The sequence below is a fragment of the Mixophyes fleayi genome, chromosome 4 (genome assembly GCF_038048845.1).
Source record: "Mixophyes fleayi isolate aMixFle1 chromosome 4, aMixFle1.hap1, whole genome shotgun sequence".
Classification (NCBI taxonomy): Eukaryota; Metazoa; Chordata; class Amphibia; order Anura; family Limnodynastidae; genus Mixophyes; species Mixophyes fleayi.
This window is the reverse complement of record NC_134405.1, coordinates 230,968,496-230,991,557: the sequence shown is the minus strand read 5'-3', so window position 1 is coordinate 230,991,557 and position 23,062 is coordinate 230,968,496. Positions and strand designations below refer to the sequence as shown.

The 23,062-nt window shown below is 39.9% G+C and overlaps 1 pseudogene; it reads right to left on the bottom strand.

Annotated features, from left to right (window-relative positions):
* Window positions 1-825: 825 nt before the first annotated feature.
* Window positions 826-23,062, bottom strand: part of LOC142150801 (uncharacterized) — a 712,033-nt pseudogene continuing 689,796 nt past the window's right edge.

Genomic DNA, 23,062 nt, shown 5'->3' with positions numbered 1-23,062 from the left:
GGGGTAGAGAGCAGTTCCTCCAGCGCCAGGGAGGACGTTCCTGGCTTCTTTACCTGCAGACTCAACAGTGTTAGTGATACCAGACAGGAATGAATCAGTTACTACTATGTCAGTAGTCTTAGGGGAGCATCATCATCATCATCATCATCATCATCAGAGGTTTCTGTAGTAGTCTGTGATGAAATGAACGGAATCTAGTGTGAAGAGGTTTCACACGAAAGGCAAAGAACATTCATTCAGCATGTAAACATCACAGTTTTGGCTGTCAAGAAAAGTAAACACAGATTGACAACTAAACTTATCCTTAATACTCCTCACATTAATGGTAATAAGGGAAATTAACCATTAGTTTGGTAAAAAGAGATAGTTATCCCATAAAGTACATTAGCTGCCAACCTTGTCAGCTGGGTCTGCCCGTGTCTCCATGTTGAGATGGAAGCAGACCTTTCTCGTTTATGTGGTCAAAACGGCAGATGTTTTGCCAGCTGCAGGAATTCTTCCACCTCCAATTACTCTGTCTGAAAATCCCACACTGTCGGGAGGTCATTTACTATCTCTGCCAGGGCCCCCTCCTGCGAAATTGAGTTCTTGGTGAGCTCAACCACTAGCTTCTTGGTTGATTCAGAGCCGACAGCTGGGCTGTTGAGTTTTTTTTTACTTTTTTTCCTCTTCCTCTTCTGTATTTTCCTTACCTGCATGGGGCACAAGAGGGGGAAAAATTTCCAGGGAAAGGGAGGGTGCTGCAGTAGCTTTGGAGATGGTTAGTGCTACTTCAGGGGGGTTCTTACCCACTTCTAGCTGCAGTTGAGTTTTCTGCTGCTTCCTCTAGACTGGTTTGGGATGCAGGACAGAAGCAGGTCCACTTTCCAGCTGCTGCAGCTTAGGTTTTTGCCCATCCTTGTGGTAGTCCCTGTAGATGTTGCTGGCCAGGTCACAAAGGTTGCAGGATGTCTTACTTGGGCAGTCTTTAGTCTTGTGACCTCCCACTCTGCAATTCCTGCAAGCTGAGACTTTGCAGCTTCTCCACATGTTTTCAGCTTCCCCACAGTTCCTACAGTTCCTTGGCTGATCGGCATAATGAAGTCCTGCAGAACCATCCAGGTTAATGCTCTGTAGCAGATGCTGGAGACCATATGTAGCTTTGTCTTGTTTCCTCAACCTGACAGTGATAGACCATTTGCCTGTGCAGAAGCCATTATCATCCAGGATCTTGGAGGGGTCTTTTACTATGGTGCAGAAGCGACTCATGAAAGTAACCAGGTGTATGAGGATTCCTCATGGAGATCATCACCCATCTTTCCTCACTCTGAATGGGACAGTTACCCACAAAGCAAGCAAATGGGGATTCTGGTCTTGCTGACTTCAACACCTCCCATTATCTCTTGCAGATCTCTATTGAGGCAAAAGTGAAAATACCCTTGATGTAGCTCTGGATGCTGAGAGTTTCAGCCTTCAAGAAGCCCTGTTCAAGGACTATTTTCCTGCTAAATGTCTCAGCCATCATGCCTGAGACTCTTCCAGGGTTCCTGGTTGGTTGTTCTCGGAGGGATCCTGATGGGGCTTTCCTTGTCCTTGATCTTAGCCAAAAGGCAGAGAAGCGATCAGGTAAGTATGCACACTTATTGCACCTGGTGTACACCTGGAGCGAATGCTAGTGATGTACAGTTTTTGAGATGCACATGTGACTGAACTTATTCCCGTAAATGCAATTTTTTTATATGTGTGCACCTTTTCTTGCTTATATTCAGGCAAAAATGCTTCCAACTTTGTATGAGCTATGATGCAGGGAAACTTCAAGGTACAGTTCTAACCCTCTGTCAATGCAAGGACAGAATGCAAGATTTTGCTTTTTATCTAGCACTCAAATGTAGCACATGAAGTCAGTCACATATAATTACTGTACCCACTCTTATGATTGTTAGCATTAAAAATACTCAAAGTTTCTTATAGATATAAGTTCCATAACTGCCATAATGTATGAATAATGTAAAATGGTTCATCACATAGCTTTGTAACATGTAAAAGTAAGTAACTATTTAATCACATATAGTTGCTATCAAAGTTTGCATAACATTAACACCTCTTAATATTACATTACTGTGAAGGCAACCCTGGCAAAGGTGACTACATGTTTGGAGAAAGAAGGTTTTGTTTAAGGTTTCATAATATCACACTTATTGAGTCTGTCTACTAGGTTACAACCTCTGTTGCTGGAGAAGAGTGTTCATTAAATCATTTCCGGTATGTTGTGTTTGACTGAATAATGGTTTGGTGTTTTTCAATAATCCTTTTAATCTGGACTGAGTTGCCACTAGGTATACTAACACAATGCATACTAGGTGATAAATCACCAGTGCTGCTTGGCATACTGACAAATAATTTCACTCATGGTAGCAAAAAACTGGACCTATCATTCCCTCATAAAACCACATTGACATCTTTACACATCATATAAAATAATAATAAAAGTACACTGATAAACTGAGAATTTCAACAAATGGCACACACAACATATAGTTACTCTCTGCATTTCTCTGTGCACATAAGAACATTTTGTTTCATGGTGAGAGGTATACTTTGAAGTTGATGCGCACCCTGGACAGATTTTGACAAAACCACCCTCCTTCCCATTTAGACATAGATGGGTGGTGTCCACCTACATAGGAATCATAACCGTTTGCTGAACCCTCCTAGCACCCATCTGTACCTAATTAATAATTCTTCAGATACACAGAAAGGTAGTACTTGATTGGATGAACCATTGCAGCGGCGCACGGAGGATTGTCGACCCAAAAAAAACAAAACAAGGAGAGAGCTGCTGCGCATGCGCAGCAGCTCCGTTTCGCCAGCGCTGTCCTATACAGCAGCCGCGGCGCTGTCTAAGAAGCGTCTGCGGCGGTGCTGTATACAATACAGCACCGCCGCGGACGCTTCTTTGACAGGGCTGCGGCTACTGTATAGGACAGTGGCCACTTAGTTAGCGCAGAGGGGGGGGGGGGTTTCTAGAGACTCAGAAACCCCCCCTGCGTGCGCCACTGCATTGTAATCATCCATTCAGGTGTTACCTTTTTTTCAAAATAAGATACAATTCATTAACATGGGTGTCTCTTTGAAACAAAAAACATCCTGTAAATGTTAGGAAACATGCTACACACACACAGGCACACACACACACTTTTAATAAGCCACAAAGTGTGGGTCATTTAAAAATGTCACATGATGCAGCTAGACGTTGTTTGAGAACCTTTTGCACCTATTTTTGCACCATTGCACCTATTTGCATTGCAAGTGAATGACTTAACAAGTCAATATGGAAGAGACTGCAGGGAGGCAACATTATGCTCCTTCTAGAAGCTCAGGGGAGCTGGAAGAACCTGAGCTTTCCTTACTGAATACAGGCAAGGTGCAGGACATTACATTAATCTGAGCTCACATGCCAAAACGTGACTTTGTGTTGCGAAAAGAGATGTTTAAATTAGCTCATGTTGTGGGTATTGCACATTGATGATGGTGTTCCCAGTCAGTGGATGTAGATCCTTTTATAACTTACAAAAAACCATTATGCTTTTTACATGTCTTCAGTGGGGGTATAGATAGAACTTTGCACCAACTAGGTGCATTTATGTAAGACAGATCATTTTTATGCACAAATGCCTATATATTAAAAACATAAAAATGTACAAAGTGACACACAATATATTTAGGATAAAAATGGAGCTGAAATGAAGGAAGCTGTCCAACAGTGATAGACTTTGAAGTGATGTTTTTTAATTTTTTGCCAATGTGTGTATTCCCATCTCAGCCTTGGAAGGCAGAGACACTCCTCAACAGTGTAATGAAGGCCAGCACCTAGATAAGCACTAGTGGGGAAACCCTTTCTGCATACAGAAAGGCATTATCGTAGCCTCCACCACATTCTCCTTTTTTGATTTTTACATGTGCCACAATATGCCATCTCTTTTTAAGCAGGAATCCCATGAAATAATGAAGTGTGTTTTTATTTTTACATAAATCACTGTGGCAGGCTATAAGTAGAATCCTGGTAATTACCAGTATTGCTTTGTTTCTTCAGGCTGCTATTATTTATTTATAATTCTGCAGGGCACAGTGTCATGTGACTAACATGGGAGCCACCATCCATGGCGCATGATGTAGTGTGCAGATTAGGATTTGGAACAACCCTGTGAGCTCAATCTGCTCTGTGCATTCTAAAATCCTCTCCCTCCTGCTAACCCTCTGCCGTCACATGTTAAGGGGTATATTTACTAAACTTCGGGTTTGAAAAAGTAGACATGTTGCTTATAGCAACCAATCAGATTAGGGTTATTTAGTACATTCTACAAAATGACAGTTGGAATCTGATTCTGCAGTTTTGTTGAGTCTGTGTGTGTGTGTGACAAACAGCCCTACTTGTCTGCCCTCCAGAGAAACTTTGAAAAGGAGTTATTTTCAATGTAAATTGGCCTGAATAAATTAATTGGGCAAAAGGAGGTCAATTTAAGAAAAATATGCATTTATTTTGCTGGCTTTTGACATAAATAGGTAAAACAAAAAATATTTCTTCCACCTCATGTTCAGGGATTTAAAAAAAACTAAAGGAATAATACTAACATGACCAGTACATTTAAACTAGAGTAGGAAATGTCCACTTTTTATCTCTCAGTTAGACATATTAGAGAATTTCCCACATATATCAGACATGTATGAATCAATTGTTTTCTTCATCACTGTATGACTCCCCCATGCAAGAGGACTTAATTAATTCCAGGCTTTGGCTGCTTCCTTAGACTATAAATCCATTTCTAAAGCTTGGGTCCAACTACGGTCCTCATTTAGAATTGTCTGTATGCGTCTTTTTCTTGTGTAAAATATGAATTTCCGGACCGCATATTCCAAAATGATTTTTGCTTCCATTTGTCGGTCGCATCTTACACTGGTGACTCCTTAAATTTAGAAGCAAACTGGGGAGGAAAGAGGTGTGCACAACTAGGGTGTATTCTTCTTCTTCTTCTTCTTCTTCTCCTTCTTCTCCTTCTTCTTCTTCTCCTTCCTCCTTCCTCCTCCTTTCTTCCTTCTTCTTCCTTCTTCTTTCTTCTTCTTCTTCCTTCTTCTTCCTTCTTCTTCTTCTTTTTATCACCAGTAATAGTATCCTTGTAAATGCAACTTGGACACAGACCCATATATGCCTGTCAGACGGTATCTCTCTTGTGGGTGCCCGACCCCTAGTGCAAAATATGCACCGACGATGATAATCAGCAGCATTTGCAAGAAGCTTTTCATTGGCTGCCTGCTGATTGCGGATTACCTTCTCCAATTGATTGTGCTTAATTCATTAATTCATGGCTATATTTACGACTGTTCACATTTCTTACATTTAAGCCTTACAACCATTGTGCCAAGAAGCAGAATTCCATTGCACTCAGACATGAAATGACAGCTGGTGAGGTGATTTTAATTAATTACTATATGATTGCTTGAATATAATTAGTAACACCGCAAGCACACACAATAAGAAAAATGCATTGGTCCTGGTTCATTAAGGAAAGTAAGCAAAAAGTTTTCTCCTGGACCAAACAATGTTACAGGGCAAGGGGTGCAAATGAGTTAATTATCATCAACATCAACAACATTTATTTATATAGTGCCAGCAAATTCCATAGCACTTTACAATTTGGAACAAACATTAATAAAACAATATTGGGTAATACAGACAGACAGGTAAGCACATAAGGAAAATACTGGCTATTTTTTCATGTAGCACACAAATACTTGATAGCTTTAATTTTACACTGACATTAAAAGTCGATCTAGGGAATGCCTTACCCCAACTATAAATCTGTCCCCACATTTTGAATTTAGCTCCCCCTCCAATGTAACATGGTTTTGCCAAGCTCTAAAGTTACTCTTTTTTTTGCTTTACTTTCCTTAATGAATCAGGCCCCTTATCTTAAAGATATACTTCACAAATTACCACACGGAGACCACCATTGTGGATTTTAGGGTACTGCAATATTCTAAACATTTTATTACTAACACTTCAAGCATACACTATAAGAAAAACCTGGCGTATATTAGACCATTGCAGACCTGCACGCATCTTGAGATACATCAGACAACATGTACACCTAATTGTGTCTTTGTTCGGGAGCATTTACATCTGTGGCTTTTACGTAAAATGCGTCCAACTCTACGTCAGTACCCGGGTCTTTGTTTTCTGAATTTATTTTATTTATTCTATGCATAGATTGGCAATTATCAGATTGTAGCGATCATTTTTTCTAGTACATTCTACAAAATGATAGCTACAATCTAATTGGTTGCTATGGGCAACAACTTCACCTTTCCTTTTAGAAGGTTTAGTAAATCTATGTCTTGTCTAAGTCTTATTCTTTCTAATGCTAAACTTCTCCATCTGCATTGCATATGATTTGATTTGAAATGTCCTTTTGCATCCTATTGCTTTTTGACCTTGGAGTGAGTTATGAATCAATGTCCACATTTGCTGCCATTTCCCGTTCCTTGGCTTCCTCCTTTGGCAGCTGGCTGATCTTTTACTAAGAAATAGATTCCAATATTTCTTCTGTGTACGCCTTGTATGAGAGACTGCTGGCTGATATCCCTTTTGTGATCTGGTTTGACCTTAGCTGTTTAGTTTTCTTTCTGATTCTAGTTGTTGAGGAGGGGGGGGCAGTTAAGATCACATGGTTAATAGATGAATCTCTTTACTGCTTATTGTTCTGCTCCTCGTGTCACAAATACTGGAAGTGTCTCTTCAGAGGTTGTTATTGTCATCGTTTTTGGTGAGGAAAACTAATCAAAACACATTTTGAAGGTTTTTGGATAAAAATTGGATAAAAATTTCTGCCGGTTTTGCATTTTCACTGTGTCCTGCCAAAATACCTTCCAATTTGTAGCGCTTTTAATTTAGGATGTGAATAGGCCTTGCAGCCAAATATACTTATTGGATTTCTTACCATTCCACAGCTCATAAGTTTTAGTTGTCATTGATTTTATAGGTAGGTTTTACTGCCACTACGACACCAGTTTCTTCCAATGTAATATGCGTTTATTCAATATTCTGTTCTTTAAAATAAGTTAGAGCTTTTCTGCTGTCTTTCATTATCAGTTTGTAGTATTGCAGGCTTAAGCTGGAATTAAATTATTGTGCTATATCCTCCCTGACTTGCTTTAGGTTACAGCACCCTTATAGTCATTGCTTTAATACAGGAGATGCAATTTATATGTGCATTTATTGCAACTGAATACCTGTCTCCTAGGTGCCTATGCTATGTGTGAACGCACTTCTGATAAGGGGACTGTGGGGCGACTTAAGCTTAACTGTTTCCACATTTTAATTTGTGCAGGTCATGTTCTGTTGTTCTCCATTCATTAAGTGTTTCATAGATGGTAGCTCCCTTCAGGAGCATATAGTACCTCTTTTCCAAGAATTTAGCATTTTTTTTCTCCAGTTATTGTGACACAGCTCAGGGAGCACTAACCGGTTTCTTTCACAGCAACAATTTCCCAAATCGGGGGAACAATGTTTTATTTATTTATTACTTAAGAGACATTTTACCAGTATTTATTATTTCCCTGGTACCCACTGTTCACACATACAAATGTATTTTCACCAAATTGCATAGGTGTATGGTGCAAGAAAGTGGCATTTGGGGAAGAGCATAAGTTTGAACCAATGGAAATGGAGAAGGTACGTCGGTGCACCTGGTTTTCCAGGGCAGTAAAAATTTAGATTTAATTTTTTGGATCAAATTATTGAAATTAGGCAAAGATTAAGAGCAACAGAGGGTAGGAGTGCACGAGCGGACCATCTAGGCGCATTGATGCAAATTCAAAGTGTTTTGCGTTGTGCATAAAGCGCATGCTGTAAAGTAGGCTCTAAGGGTCATATTCAATTACGTTTCCGGTACGCGGGATTGCGCCGGAAAGTTAATCCACTGTACTGCAATAACGTGGATTTTCGTTCGCACCCCATAGGGTTGCGTACGAAAATCCGTGTTATTGTGGTACCGTATTACTGGCAATACTACACACTTTCCGCGGTAATGCGCGTTACCGGGGACCGGAATCCTAATTGAATATGCCTGTATATGTTTTGACTGCTTGTGTAGTGTGTTTTTATTTTCATGGAGGTTTTAAAGCTTGAGCCAGTGGAGACCTTAGTGCATAACGGGTCTGAATCTTGATCCAAACCACTTATTTCACTGCAAGCAAATGACTGAAACATAGTGGTCCATTACTTGACCTCACAGCAAAGGGTTTGTACCCTGAACCATTTACATCTAATGATATGCTGTCCTTTACAGTATAGAATGTGTAAATTGTGGGGTTTATAGCTTGCCTTCTTTAATAAATGTTTCTAATCAGTCACCATGGTATTGTGCTCATTCTCTTTATTCAATAAATAACAATACTCTTACATTGTTATTAATCATGCAGTCATAAACATTTGACATTTTTATTATATGTTTGGGCTTTTACTTTCTGCATCTATTTTTTATACAATGACACAAAATGTGAGCAGAGCTTGTTCTTCCTCTGGCAAAGTTCCTAGAAAACAAATTGGCAGAGGATCCGTATTGTAAATCAGAACAGAAAATGTGCACTGGATACTAGTGTCATACATGTTTATTATGGTACTATTATTATTATTATTATTATTATTATTATTATTATTATTAGCAGCAGCCCATATTTATACAGCAATAACAATGTAAGCATATTATTTACTATTATAGATGCACATTTATTTGCAAAGTATATCAAATAAACATTAAATAATAGACTAAGCTGGCTAAGTGCTACCACATCATCTTACAGTAAGAATGCAAGCTGTGTATTTTATATATACATATTCTCTTTGAATTTATGTTTTTTAAATTGTTCTGGCCAGAACATGTGCATAGCACATCATTGAATAAAACAATTGTTCTTGATATTTACCCATCCATATGCGCCCAGGTACCTATTATACTTTTGTATTTATTATCATTATTCCCTCGGAGGGTGGGAACTCCCCCCGAACTTTAGGTCCAACTGTGGCAGCACCCACAAATACCAGGAAGCGCGGCCTCACTCACCTTCTTTAGTCTCATTGTATATTACAATAAGAATGCTTTTATTTTAGGCAAAGTTGGTAATATATTTTAAAAATATATTGCACAATGAAAAAAAAATGTATTTTCTTTATCTGTAATTGATTTGTTGAGCATGTGTAGTCTGTTTGCCCTACATTTTAGCAACCTTACATAAATGTAAAGCAACACAAATAATAAAATATGTAAACCAAAACAGAACTGTGACTAAGATCCCCTGATTAATAATAAAGGATATATCCTTGTCTCCTTTACCTGCAGTTCCTTGAAAATTTGTGTAAGCCCCAGCTGGTTTAAGCTCTGACACTATACTTAGTTTATAGTGTGGCAAGTGTAAGGGTAAGTGTTTGGTCACCTGTTTTATTTCTCTAGGGTGGAGACTAAATTGTCCAAGGAGTGCCGCTGGAACGGTGGCGGGGACACTCTGCGGCGATAACTCCATAATGGTGCACAGGAAAATCTGATATTAGGGTACCACAGTACCCGGAAATGTGGGCAATTGAATACCCCCTTAACTCTGATAATGTCCACAGTTATGCTCAACCATTTTGATGCCCATGGCTTCCTATCACTGTTAATGCCAAAACTAAATGTCATGTATAACACATATATTTTGTCCAGAGTCATATGAAAAAGGAGTAACTTAGTGACTAAGGGGCTGAATGTGTAATAATGACACTGAGAGACCACCAAAAACTAGTTGGGCAGGGTATAGTATCTGAAAAGAATACCATTACTTTGTAACCGTAATCCTGAGAAAGATAAAAATAAAGGCTGTGGACAGCCAGATTTTCTGTCTGTTTACTAACTAGACAGCATGTTTTTATTCCAAGAGTTATGAACCATCAGTCACGAGTGGCAAAAACATGACTCAGGGATTTAGTCATCCAAAACAAACAAAACAAAAACATGTGTATTTTTAAAGCGAAAACTTGCTTTATTCCCATGTGGAAATAGTACAGGAAGACATTTCAGGGCAATATAAAATCAGTTACAGTATATGATCAATTTAAAATAAGATTAAATATAGCCTCTTAGCTCGTTATAAAATGTAAACATTTTTTAATCTTACATAAAACAATGCAGATAACTAAAATGTTGTTTTCATTTTACAAGCAAATATATTCTTTGTTCTGAATCATTAGTTTTTATTTATTTCTGATAACCACCTATAAAGATTTATTACCCATTATGAATTTAAATATTTAAGCATATAAGATGGAACTACCTAGAGATTCACATTTACTAATATTTTTGGACCCATAGTGGCTGATTTCCTAAGCACTGTAAGGTTATAAATGTGAAGTAATTTTTGGCATCTATCAACCACCATATTTCCTGAAAAGCAATTGTTTATGAGTAAATCTTCCATTGCAGAATTTAGCTATTCACAAATTATTTGCACAGATTTGGCAAAGGATGACCAGGTTCCTTTTAATGTCCAAGTTCCAATTTTTGTCATCATCCAGTTTCTTTCTCCCTTATAAGTGGTGGATTACATACTCTTTATGTAAAAACATTGTTCTGCTCTATTCACATTTTCATTACAGTTATGTTTGCATAAATTAATTTAATGTAATTAATATAATTACATGTTAATATTATTATAATTAAGCATTCTTAACTTGCATTACATTTTTATGATAAATAAAATATTTTTAAATAAGGCATCTCTGTGAAATGTTCTCCGTGTAAATAGTGATCAATTTGGTTATTACTTGTGTTTACTTAGGTGGAAAAAAATATTAAACAAATAGTGATGAATAGGGACATTTGGGCAGTAGCCCTCAGCCAAGTGCAGTAATGGGGCCCAGAATATCCCCAGTGAATTTCAGCACTGCAAGTATCAATTTAAGGATATGCTGCAGTTGTTGATTTTTTGCAATATATATATATATATATATATATATATATTGGGGACAGGATCTTGCTGTATATTTTATTTAAATTTAAACTCACCAGTGTCATGTATGGGATAAAATAATTTGGTTGTTTCAGTGGATGATTAGACAAAAAAAGTACATGGAACGGAGGCGCTTGCATGAGCTACTACCATTATCAATGGGAATTTAAATCTGGTACTGAAAAATGTTTTAAATAATGATTTATTCACAAGTGTAGCCCCATGTTTGCCTTTTGGCTGGTGTAGGTGCATTTCTCAATAGATGCACCTTAGGGATCTCATTTGTTGCTTCTGTATGTGTAAATACTTGACTTCAGGAGCCATGTTTTCTAATGAAGGTCTATTTATATTTTTAAAGTTTTTTTTGTTGTAAGTGGAGGTTAAAAATAAATATAGAAGCCGGCAGTGGCTGGGACTACATATCCCAGAGTCCCTGGCGGCTAGAAAGATATTAAGCAATTGCACCAGAACTGACTAACACGTGTGTCAGTTACAGTGGAGAGAGGTGGATAGATTGATCTATTACAATTTGTAAATGTAAATGTAGGCTGTATTTGTGGAGATCAGCATTTATCAGAAAAAGCATCTGATAATAGAAATGTATGTAAAGAGAATTATTTATGAAGACAAAAGGTCTGTGAGGAGAAACAGTATTGGGGAAAGTAAACTCTCTGGGAGCAGAAAAAGATTCTTGTACCCTATTATTGTGAGTAAACCTGAGAAAATATAATATCTTTATATAACATAAACCTGAAGTGAAAGTGAAACAACTGTGCCAGGACATTTCAGAGACTGTGATATAAATCCATTCAATATATCATCTATTTCAGTATAAATACTTATTTTAGAGATTGTGTTATAAATCCATTAAATATATAATCTACAGTATAAATACTTATTTTAGAGATTGTTTTATAAACCCATTAAATATATAATCTACATCAGTATAAATACTTATTTCAGAGATTGTGATATAGATCCATTCTATATATCATCTGAGACATTATAAATATGTATTTCAGAGACTAATTAATCAGCTAATTAAATCATCTGCATCATTAGTGATAAGGCATTCAGATACACAACTGGAGAAAATAAAATCTACATACAGCTAAAGCTGGGTACACACTACAGAATTTTCCGAGCAATGTGTTATGTACAAAAATGTTACTGACGACTGGAAAAAAAGTCCCGATCAGCATGCAGATGCATGCATACACACTATACATGTTTTAAAGATTTACCCTCAGATCCCTGCTCTTCAACTATCGTAACCATTGGCTGAAAGACCATGACTCTGTAAACTGTATGGCGATCCTGGTCGTGTTACACATTACAGGATTGGAATTACATTGGAAGGAGATTTTTAGTTCTGCTGACCAATTAAATGAAACGACGATTGGTACTTTGGAATGACTGTCGTTCATCGTTTAAGTATACACACTAAAGCAATATTGGCTTGAATGGTTGTTTATTACTTGATTGACCCAGTAGTCATCTGAAAAGTCTGTAGTGTGTACCCAGCCTAAGTGAGAAGTAGCTACCAACGATATTATAAGTGCGCTAATGACAGCATGGCCTGGCTGGAAGTGGGGGATTTTGCAAGAATTCATACCGTGAACTGTTAATTGTTTAGTGCAGTGGATTCCAAACTTTTTCAGTTCAAGGCACCCTTAGGGCCTTCCTAATTTTTTCAAGGCACCCCTAAGCCAAAATAATTACCAAGTAGTCCCCCGCCTTGCTTACCACTTGCCCTGGCCGAGGCATCACTGTGAGATCGCCGAGGCACCCCAGGGAGCCTAGGCACACAGTTTGGGAACCACTGGTTTAGTGTATTATATTATCAGTTAGTATTTAATTGAGGAGAGTAATTTAGTATTACTTACAGTCTATTATAAAGTAATTTAGTGTGACATGATCTATATATAGGTGTTAGACGTGACATTTAATAGTAAGTTAGGATTAGTTTATAAACAGAATTTTGTAGTTTATTAAAAGTAGTTAGTATAAATATTATCTAGATGCTATCCAAATTTAATAATACATTTATAGTAAGTCTAGTACTCAAACTCATTAAAGGGTTTGTGATTTTAATTATTACTTATTCCTTAATTGTATATCTATTTAAAATACATATATTTTCAAAGTAAATATTTTTCTATAAATAAACAATATAATCAGGTGTCAGAGTTGTGTGAAGTGTGTTTTGTTACAGGGGGTCCCCAAGTTGCCCCTGGTGGTGATAACATCCACGTCCATACATAAGCAGACAAAGCAGACATGGTGGAGTCACTGCGCAAGAATAAGTAAGTAATACACACACAAAGAGTTTATATGTACACCCGTTAGCTGGAGTAAGGGGGTTTTACATGTATAAATAAAATGAAAGTCTTTGTCTAGTATTTTGATTCTCATAATGAGAAACATCCGGTTCTAGCTCAGTCTTTATTACCTCTGGTCCTTGTGGGTGAATTGGCAAATAGTAGCCCCTGCACAATCAGATTTAATAGTATTACAATATATCGATAGCAGATACAGCAGCAAGGTTAATGTACAACAAGTGCCAGTTGATGTCTGGGCGCCAAACCATGTCTCTCTTTTGATGGAAATAACTACATCACAGTTCTTTTGACACTTTGCATTAGAAAGCACCATATACTCCTGGATACAGGAGCTGGCATTCTCATTATATGTCTGCCATCCTGTCTCTTGCCATTGCCTTTTTTTTTTTCATGATTGTGGTCAAACCTTTTTTCTGGATCCTCCCTTTCAGACACTCTTAGTTACATAGCGACTGGGTTGTTCAATAACAGCAAGAGTCAGGAGGGTTAATATTTCAGACTGACCAGGTACTCATCCCAAAAGATCAGGTCTAATTCTTGGTATGTAAAATTAAGCCAAAGCTCTCCCAAAGTTGTGAGAGAGCACTTGAAATAATCAAGTTTGGGGGTAAGTAAAGAACAGAGATATGATTTAATTATTAAGATTAATAATAAGAATAATACTGGATTTTTTAAAAAAAAAAAACGTATAAAATTGAAAGCTTCATTAAATCTGTATGGATAAATCTGCATAAAGTATGTATCCAATATTTTTCCCTATCTAAAATGTTTGATTGTTTGTCAACCCTGCAAATGTTAGGTGCAGTCAATTCAATGCCAATACATTTCAGCTATGACGGATCACTATTGTGAAATGTTTCATAATGAACAAATAAATAAGTAAAGGCTTTGTTGGCCATTTTGGTTTTATAAATATTTTTAATAATACTTATCTGCTTTAACAGATGAACTTTCAATTTAAATCTGTTTTTCTACGTATTACAAACCACAATAACACATCAAGATACAAATAACATATTCACTTTGACAATTATTGTATAAATTGATATATAAGTGAGATTTTGCATGAGATTTTTTTTTCATTTTTGTCAATGAAGGTAAAGGCCTTGCAATGTATACAACTATAATTTCCCGTAGCATAATTAGATTTGTCAGTAATATCTGGTAGTATACTGGGAGAAAGGATCTGTTTTAGGGTAGAAGCCCTTTTTGTAGATGACCCTGGGATTGAATTGCAAAAGAGATTGCAAAATAGGCTCATGTAAAATAATTTTCCAAATATATTGAGATTTTTGTCAATACATGTTTTTGTGGATTATATTGGGAAATAAATAATCATATTTTTTTTTCACTATGAGCTGTCAATATTTTTGTTTTTCTTAATTACATCTAATTATTACTGGCTCTGAACGACCCTTACTGTGAAATGTGTTGGAAGCAGGAAAAATGGGCAAGTGTAAGGATCTGAGTGACCTTGACAAGTGCCAAATTGTGATGGCTATCAGGCGCTGTCCCCACACTTCCCTTGTGTATTGGGGATGACCACCAGCTTCTTCCGCCAGGTACGTCCCGTTTCCTAGCTCTCCTTCTCTCCCTGGTGAGACACCTTGCGGGTGCATGTGCAGAAATGTGATTTCTCTGGTTTTCACTCCTCGCTACCCTGACCATTCTCTGGACATCCCTTATAACTCACTGCCTGGCTGGTTCTGGCCCAGATTGTTTGATTAATTTAATGTTGCCTACCACTACGCTGGTGACTGTCTCGGAGAACCATGACCTGTGCATCCCTTGCAGCCAAGTCCATACTCCCTTGTGGGGGTCCCTCGTGAATACAAGGAGTGCGTTAGACTCTGCACCTCCTTGTTCAGTTGCACTAATAGTAGCAAATGGCCCCATCCGATTCTTCATTAGTGACACTATACTTTGCCACTATGGATGGAGGACAAGGTGAACCCTCTGCTCGTGATCTTCTGCTTCATTTGGCTCAATGTGTAGACCAGCAGGAGTCCAATCAGGCGCAATTTTTAAGTGTATTTAAACCAGTGTGCAATTCAAATTGAAAGTGCTTCAGAGAACTTTGTGAGTGAGAGGCCCAAAGTGGCTTATATCATCTCCCTTCTCACCGGCGAAGCCCTTGCCTGGGTCTCACCTCTGTGGGAACGAGATGATGCAGTTATTCAGAATTCCACAGTTTTCATCGAAGATTTTCAGAAGGTTTATGATGAACCTGGCCACATCTCTTCTGCTGCTTCCAATCTTCTGGCTATCCTCCAAGGGTCTCTCACAGCAGGGCAATACGAAGTTCATTCCGGACCTTGGCTTCTGAACTTAAATGGAACAATGAGGCTTTGGTAGCCACCTTCTGGCAGGGTCTATCCGACCGCATTAAGGACGATCTGGCTTCACTGAATCTGCCTGCCAGCCTTGATGTTTTGGTTTCCCTCTACATTAAGGTGGATATCCGCCATAGGGTATGCAATCAAGAGTGGGATTAGGTCCGTTGTCCCCCTCCTCGCTTGGCTGCACGCTTTCACTTTCCGACCTCTACTACTAAAGAACCAATGCAGATAGGCCACTCTTGTCTTACTCAAGAAGACCAGGATTGGTGCATTAAGAAACTTCTGTGCCTCTACTGCTGGGATTCTGGTCATCTGCTATCTTCATGCCCTTAGGAGGCCGGGAAATGCCCACACCCCCTAGGCGATTACATGTGGGGTCCTCCTAGGATCTAAGTCCCTTACTCCCTGTTTCTTGAAAGAATCAGACTTCCTCATGCTAGTCACCCTCTTTTCTCTGGATGGCCCTCTTCAGTTGGCAAAGCCATGAAACCTGAAACCAAAGCCATGTCAGAATACATTTCTGAAAACCTTTGTCAGTGCTTTATCCGAAAATACTTGTCCCCTGTTGATGCTAATTTATTCTTTGTTAAAAAGACAGATGGTACCTTAAAATCTTGCATAGATATATAAAGGTAGCCTGCAACACTGCGGTTGAGAATTAATAGAAAGCGATTTGGCACAACAGCGCAGCCTTGGGATTTGTAAGCCAAACCACTCCACTGCGACAATGGCTAAAATGGACAAAAAATGCTCGAAAAACCAATTCATCTCAGATCTCTAGGATGAATTCTTCACCGCCCCTTGTCTCTCAATCTTCCCCGCCTCCTGCGGAAGTGGAACCTGCAATGCAGACTGATCCCTCATCCATTCAACGGGTCCTATTGGCCATCACATCCTCAGAGAAGAGGATTATGGACAAGATTGGTGAGGTGCAGGCCGACCTCTCGTTAATACGTTATGACCTTCAAAAGATACGGGAGAGGGTGGAAGAGGTGGAACATAGACTCTCTAATCTTGAGTATTCTGCTGTCCCCCTTTGTGGTGAGATTTCTAATCTGACTGCCCAGATTGGCCAATGCAGAATTAAGTTGACAGATTGCCGGCTTTGTCGCAACAATCTTCGATTTGTTGAGCTGCCAGAAAGGGTGGAAGGCGCCAATCCTGAATTATTTCTAGAAAACTGGCTCAGAAAATAATTTGGCAGGGAGGCGTTCTCCCCACTCTTCGCTATGGAAAGGGCTCATAGGCTGCCACCTCAGCCTCCACAGCCAGGTGCCCCAGCTTGCACCTTCATTGCCAAGCTGATGCACTTTAAAGACCGAGATGTAATCCTTCAGATGACCAGACAGCAAGGTCCCCTACGGCTTGGAAATCAAACGATAATGGTGTTTACAGAGGTGGAGGTTCAAAAAGCTTGCTCACAGTTCACCTCAATCAAGAAAAAGCTGCGGGAACACCAGCTCTCTTATGCTATGCTATTTCCCTCCAGGCTCAGGATCACAGCGAGTTCCATTTATTTTCTACTCCGCAAGAAGCAGAGGACTGACTTGAAAGACGTTTACCTGCCAGGCAAAAAGATCATTGAATTGTACCCAGTGATGGGTTTGTATGTATATGGGATATTTCTATATTTTGCTACTGAAGTGGGAGAAAATTTACTAGCGGAGTTAGACTCTGTCTGTTATTTAAATAGTAGGGGTCTAGGTTTTCCTTGCTAAGATTTAGGGATATATTGATAGGATGTTTTGTTTTTTGAGGGGTTTAGAGGGATCTAGGTATGCCTTAGTTAGAATGGGTATACAGGGTGGGAAGGGAAAAGTTGTCATGTTATTTGCTGTTCACTATATCATGTTTTCTCATCTACTTAATCAAGTTGAACTGTCTTTTTAAACATACTCCAGAATAATATGCTGCTGCTGTACTATACTGGTTGCTGCACAGGGCTGCTTGAAGGTGAATATCCCTCGTCCAGACTTTCCAGGGTGGTCCCACCATGCATTTCATCCAGAAGATAGACTACTATGGCCACCCTAACTGTGACTAAACCTGCCCAGGGAGGACTCCATCTGCTTGCTTGGAATGATAGGGGATTAAATGATAAAATTAAGCATTCATTGGTGCTGCGTCAGGTTAGGAAATCCAATCCTGATGTGGTGTGTCTCCAGAAAACCCACAGTGACACCACACCTGGGGCACACCGAAGAGGTGCGCAGTCCCATCGCGTGCATCTTGGTTGGAGTTAAGTATTACTCTGTGTACAATGTAAAAATGGATCTGCTGAAACCTAAGACAAGATGTGGCATGTCTAGTACTTCCCAACACCATATTCCACTCATCAGAAAGAACCCCTAGATCGGTTTCCCATTTTATTCTGAACAGATCTAATCCTCTCGGGGACACCTGAGGTAAGAATAAGGCATAGAGCAGAGAAATAGTTTTATATGACACTACAGATCGTAATATATTTTTAATCGGAGAATCTGACATATGAAGCAAACCTTCAGGAAATTAGGCATTCAGTGCATGTCTCAGCTGTAAATACCAGAAGAATTGGTTGTTGGGTAATGGGAAGGTCACTCTCAATTGTTTATATGTAGCTTATATGTATAGAATATCTATATATATTTGACCAATGGTGTGAATTACCACATCCTTCCACATTATTGAACCCTCCAACTCCACCAACTTCCTGAAAACAGTATTGAACCACAAGGGAGTGTCCGGGTCTAACCCTTCACCACCCATAAGAGCATGTGATATTGCCCAAATCATTGATTCCTGTCGTATTATAGGAGCCACTTCACTAGGTCTGTGCTTAGATAACAAAACCTGCAAAGCTCCTAGGAAGGGGTCCATCTGCTCGCCCCAGAGTGTGCAGGGGGGCCAAAGCGGCATGGCAGAGTGTGAAGGGGACCAAAGCGGCATGGCAGAGGGTGAAGGGGGGCCAAAGCGGCATGGCAGAGAGTGAAGGGGGGGGCCAAAGCAGCGTAGCAGAGTGTGAAGGGGGGCCAAAGCAGCATGGCACAGGGTGATGAAGGGGTGCCTGGAGAAGGGGGGGAGCAAAAGCAGCATGGCACAGTGTGATAAACGAGGGGACAGGAGAAGGGGGGAGCAAAAGCAGCATGGAGGGCGCAGTGTGATCATAAGGAGGCACAGCATGGTGATGAAGCGGCACAGTAATGGGTAACACATTTTCAGACACAACAGGGGTGAATAACCGGCCTTTTCTGCAATTCTGTGCTGACTCATACACAGTCTCAGGTGCCAGTAGCTCTGGCAGACTATCAAAAGATGCTACATGGTACTGGTACTTACATGGTAGTTCTGTTCCACCCAAGTCACCAAATAGGAGGATCTCTGCTAGTACTTTCTGAGTACTCAGAGGTACAACATCCTCACCAAACAATTCTTCTCCAGCCTCCCCCAAGATAGTTGCTTGGGCAGCTGTGTATAAACCAGTGGGTTTGACCTCCCTCTGTTGGTTATGGTGGTCAGCGGGAGCAGAAGAGCAGTTGTAGGTTATGATACTCTTCCTTAAACAGGAGGGCAAAAACATTTCTCGATAAGTGCTTGTCCCAAGGGTGCTGTCTTGGGAGTACCCTTGATCACGCAGCATAAAATCACTGTCCTCCAAATCAGCAAAAGGAAACAGGTAGCACAAATTCTCGTGTGGCTTTGGACTAATGCCCCTCAATGTTTCTGTTCTTTGGTTGGCTTCCCCCTGATTACCAGATTGAGAAACCCTTTTTTTAGTATGTGACAAAATAGATTGTAATTGGCATTTCTCAGTATTTATTCGATAACACTGATCCTGCCACATTTCAGTGTCAGTGAGTCCTTGTAGCCATACCTGGTCCTCTGCTTCTTCAAAACTCTGTTGCAGACATTGCATTTGTCCCCAGAGAGGTATGTGGGGACCTAAAGTGAGCATCCATTTCCTATAGACACTAAAGGCATTGATGGGATTCTCCTGATCCTTTAAAAGACGTTGGAGGATATCCTTATGCGTGCAGTACAGGTACGGTACACCTCTAATCTGACATTCTACAATCAATTCCTCCATGCTCATTGTTTCCAGTGGGTCTGTGGAATCCTCTAATGGTGATGATTCAAGGATTAAATTTGTGGGGGGCTCCTCAAGCATCTGCCTAGGTTCCAGCAGCCTATTTTGGTCCTTGCTTCCATCTATCTTGGTTGCCAAGCACATATCATACAGGTACTGCTGATTATGGTTGTAACTAGATTTTCCCCTAGCCAGATCCTGCATAGTACAAATAACTTCATTTGTAAAATCATCCCATCCTGGTTCATCCCAAAATTTCCAAGCACTCGCTTCCTCTTTCAACATTAGGAACACATCCAACAGGTTCTCCAATTTCTCCTGTAGACTGGCTCCTTTCCACGTAATAATCTTTGGGCACTCCTCATCCCAATAATCCAAAATGTGCTGCATTGTAGTGGGGTGGTGCAACACATCCATATCTCCATCCTTCAGACACTCCCACAGTCCTTCATCCCAGTACTTTCTCCTGGTTGTACTGGACTGTATCATCCCTTCCTTTGGGAACTTTTTCAACAATGGGCTGTGATCTGCTCTCCTCTTCCCAGGGCTCACACCCATTTTACTTCCAGGGGTCACCTCACTGTGATTTCCCCTTCTTGAGACACGGTTCCATCTTCCGTTCTCCACTGGCTGGGTTTGCCTACCCTTATCAAATTGGCACTTAGGCAGCATCTTCCCTTGCCTCTTGCTTTTGGTACTTGCAACTGTATTTGGCAAGCTGGACATTATAGCAACTGGTTAACTACTGAGTTTTATATTGAAGGTGGTGTTGGTAAGCTATTGCACCTTTACTTTGCAAAGCCTTGGGTGTATCACGATACAACCCCCTGCACTCTACCTGAACATCAGGACTGTGTGATCCCACTGCTGCCACCAATTGTGATGATACCAGGATGTTAGGGTAGGAACCCAGAAGAAAGTCCTGGTATCAAGGGGTTCAGGATCACACAGGCAAAGAAAAGGTGTGGATACAACGGTATCTTTATTACAGCTAACTGCAAACAATAGCTTATATATATCAAACCATAATTCAAACAACACCCAGTATTCACCAAACTTCAACCATCACCCAGTAACACCCCAGTGTTCAATAACCCCAAATTGTTTATAACGAAAATAGGTTTTCTTTACCAGTCCAAGTTATAGGGGAAGGATGATGTCCGTGATTAATAGAATAAGCCAGGCAGAGCAAACAAGTCTGCAAGTCCAGGAAAAGCTTGTAATCCAATAGCCACAATACTCCCAGGTAAAATCCTCAGCACACGGGCAGCAGCCGAAACTCCAACGCCAGTAGCTTCTAGAAGCAAAAATCCCACACAGCCAGAAGTCTCTCCTGCAGGTCTTCTTAAAGGGACAACATTTCCCATGTGTGGAATCCCTCCCTGCAGGGTTATCCACAGGTCACAGATGCTGGGATTGGCTGGGAGGTATGAGTGGGATGGAGATGGGAGTGGAGAGCTGTCCTTCCCTCATGGCTTTCCCTTCTGCTGTTTTGGAGACTAGGAGTCTGACACAGTTCCAGGGGGAACAATAGCTGCTCCAACCAGTTGCTGATTGACTTATTCCTGGTTAAGTAAGAGAGCCTCCCTGTTTTAACCCCTTCCAGTCATTTGTGATGTCAGAGGGGCTCCAGCTACTCTCAGCTTCCTGTCTGTAAGAGGGAGGTGATGCCTTGGTCAGGAAACAGTACATCCACCATGTTGTAATCCGATATAATGTTCAGATGAATACATGTAACCCACCTGGCTTTATTTAAGAATAATGGGCCTGATTCATTAAGGTTCTTAAATGAAGAGGATTCTCATTTCAGTCTCCTGGACAAAACCATGTTACAATGGAAGGGGTGTAAATAAGTGTTCTGTTTTACACATAAGTTAAATACTGACTGTTTTTTCATGTAACACACAAATATCAACTTTAAATTTCAGTGTACAAATAAGCTATCAAATATTTGTGTGTTACATGAAAAAACAGGCAGTATTTAACTTATGTGTAAAACAGAACACTTATTTGCACCCCTTCCATTGTAACATGGTTTTGTCCAGGAGACTGAAATGAGTATCCTCTTCATTTGAGATCCTTAATGAATCGGGCCGAATATGTTTAACTTAAGTCCATCTCATAGGTTTTTATACACACTTAGATTATGTAACAAATGAGGTTTATAAATTAAAGCAACCCAATGTTCAACTAAGCACAAGCAACTTTCATTCTAAGTGTTTTAAATGACAGATGGGGAAAATGATGGCTGTCAGACCCACCGCGTCACAAATGGGAATACTATTACTTTAATGTTGGGACGGGAGGAAGGCCTAAGTATTAATTATGGGTCCTATTGATTTAACATCGGGGCTGGTTGGAATTTTCTAAATGTACCCATTTTTTTTTCCAAATAGGGCCCCCAACATTCCAGGATCCAGACAAGTTGCAACTAAAGAAATAAGCAGCCACATGTGGTGAAAGTGACCAGAACAGGTAGGACAGTCTATCAAATGTTCTGAGTGTAGTGTAACAATCCCGATTTTTGGTGACTGTTCTGCCCAATCTAAGGGGCAGGTCAAGACTGTGTATTCTTTATATACACAATGCATTCTTTATATACTACACTATGGTGCTAGCTGTCCTTCGTAGGCTGACCACTCCTCCTCTAGTGTCTGGTCTCGCCTCTTGATGGCTGGCCACACTCCCTCTGGTGGGCCCCTAGCATTGCAGTCTCCCGGTGGGCCCTTCATGCCCCAGTCCGACACTGGCCATGGGAGGTTAAGGTGTTTAATTGATACATTTTGAAACTTTGTAGCTATGAAAGCTTCTTCTGGATATTCCCACCCCTAGGGCCTAATTTCACCCTTTCAGTAGCTTTAAAAGTGATATATTATGTTTCATAAAAAATTGTTTAGACACTGAGGGCCTGATTCATCAAGACACGTATCTGCCAATTTTTTGCGTATTGTACGCAAAATCACTCTGCACATATCCATAACCGGGACATAAACCAGTGAAAACAGCAATGTTCACTGCAGTTACATTTACAGAGGACATTTATTACAGTCAGGGAAGGTGCGTTCGCCCATAGTCAATGTAAAGTAAGCGCATACTAAACTTGAGCACATGCAGCCATGTCCGAATGATGCTTTGGCCATCTCAAAGTTACTTGTTTTTTGCCGTATCTCTTGCTCCAGCTACAGGGCTAGTCTAAGTTCCCGAGTACTAGTGATGACATTCTCGTATGCATGCCAATGCCATAACATGTGTTTGCAATCAGCAGCAACTGTAAAAATGTACTTTATGTTCAGTAGACATCT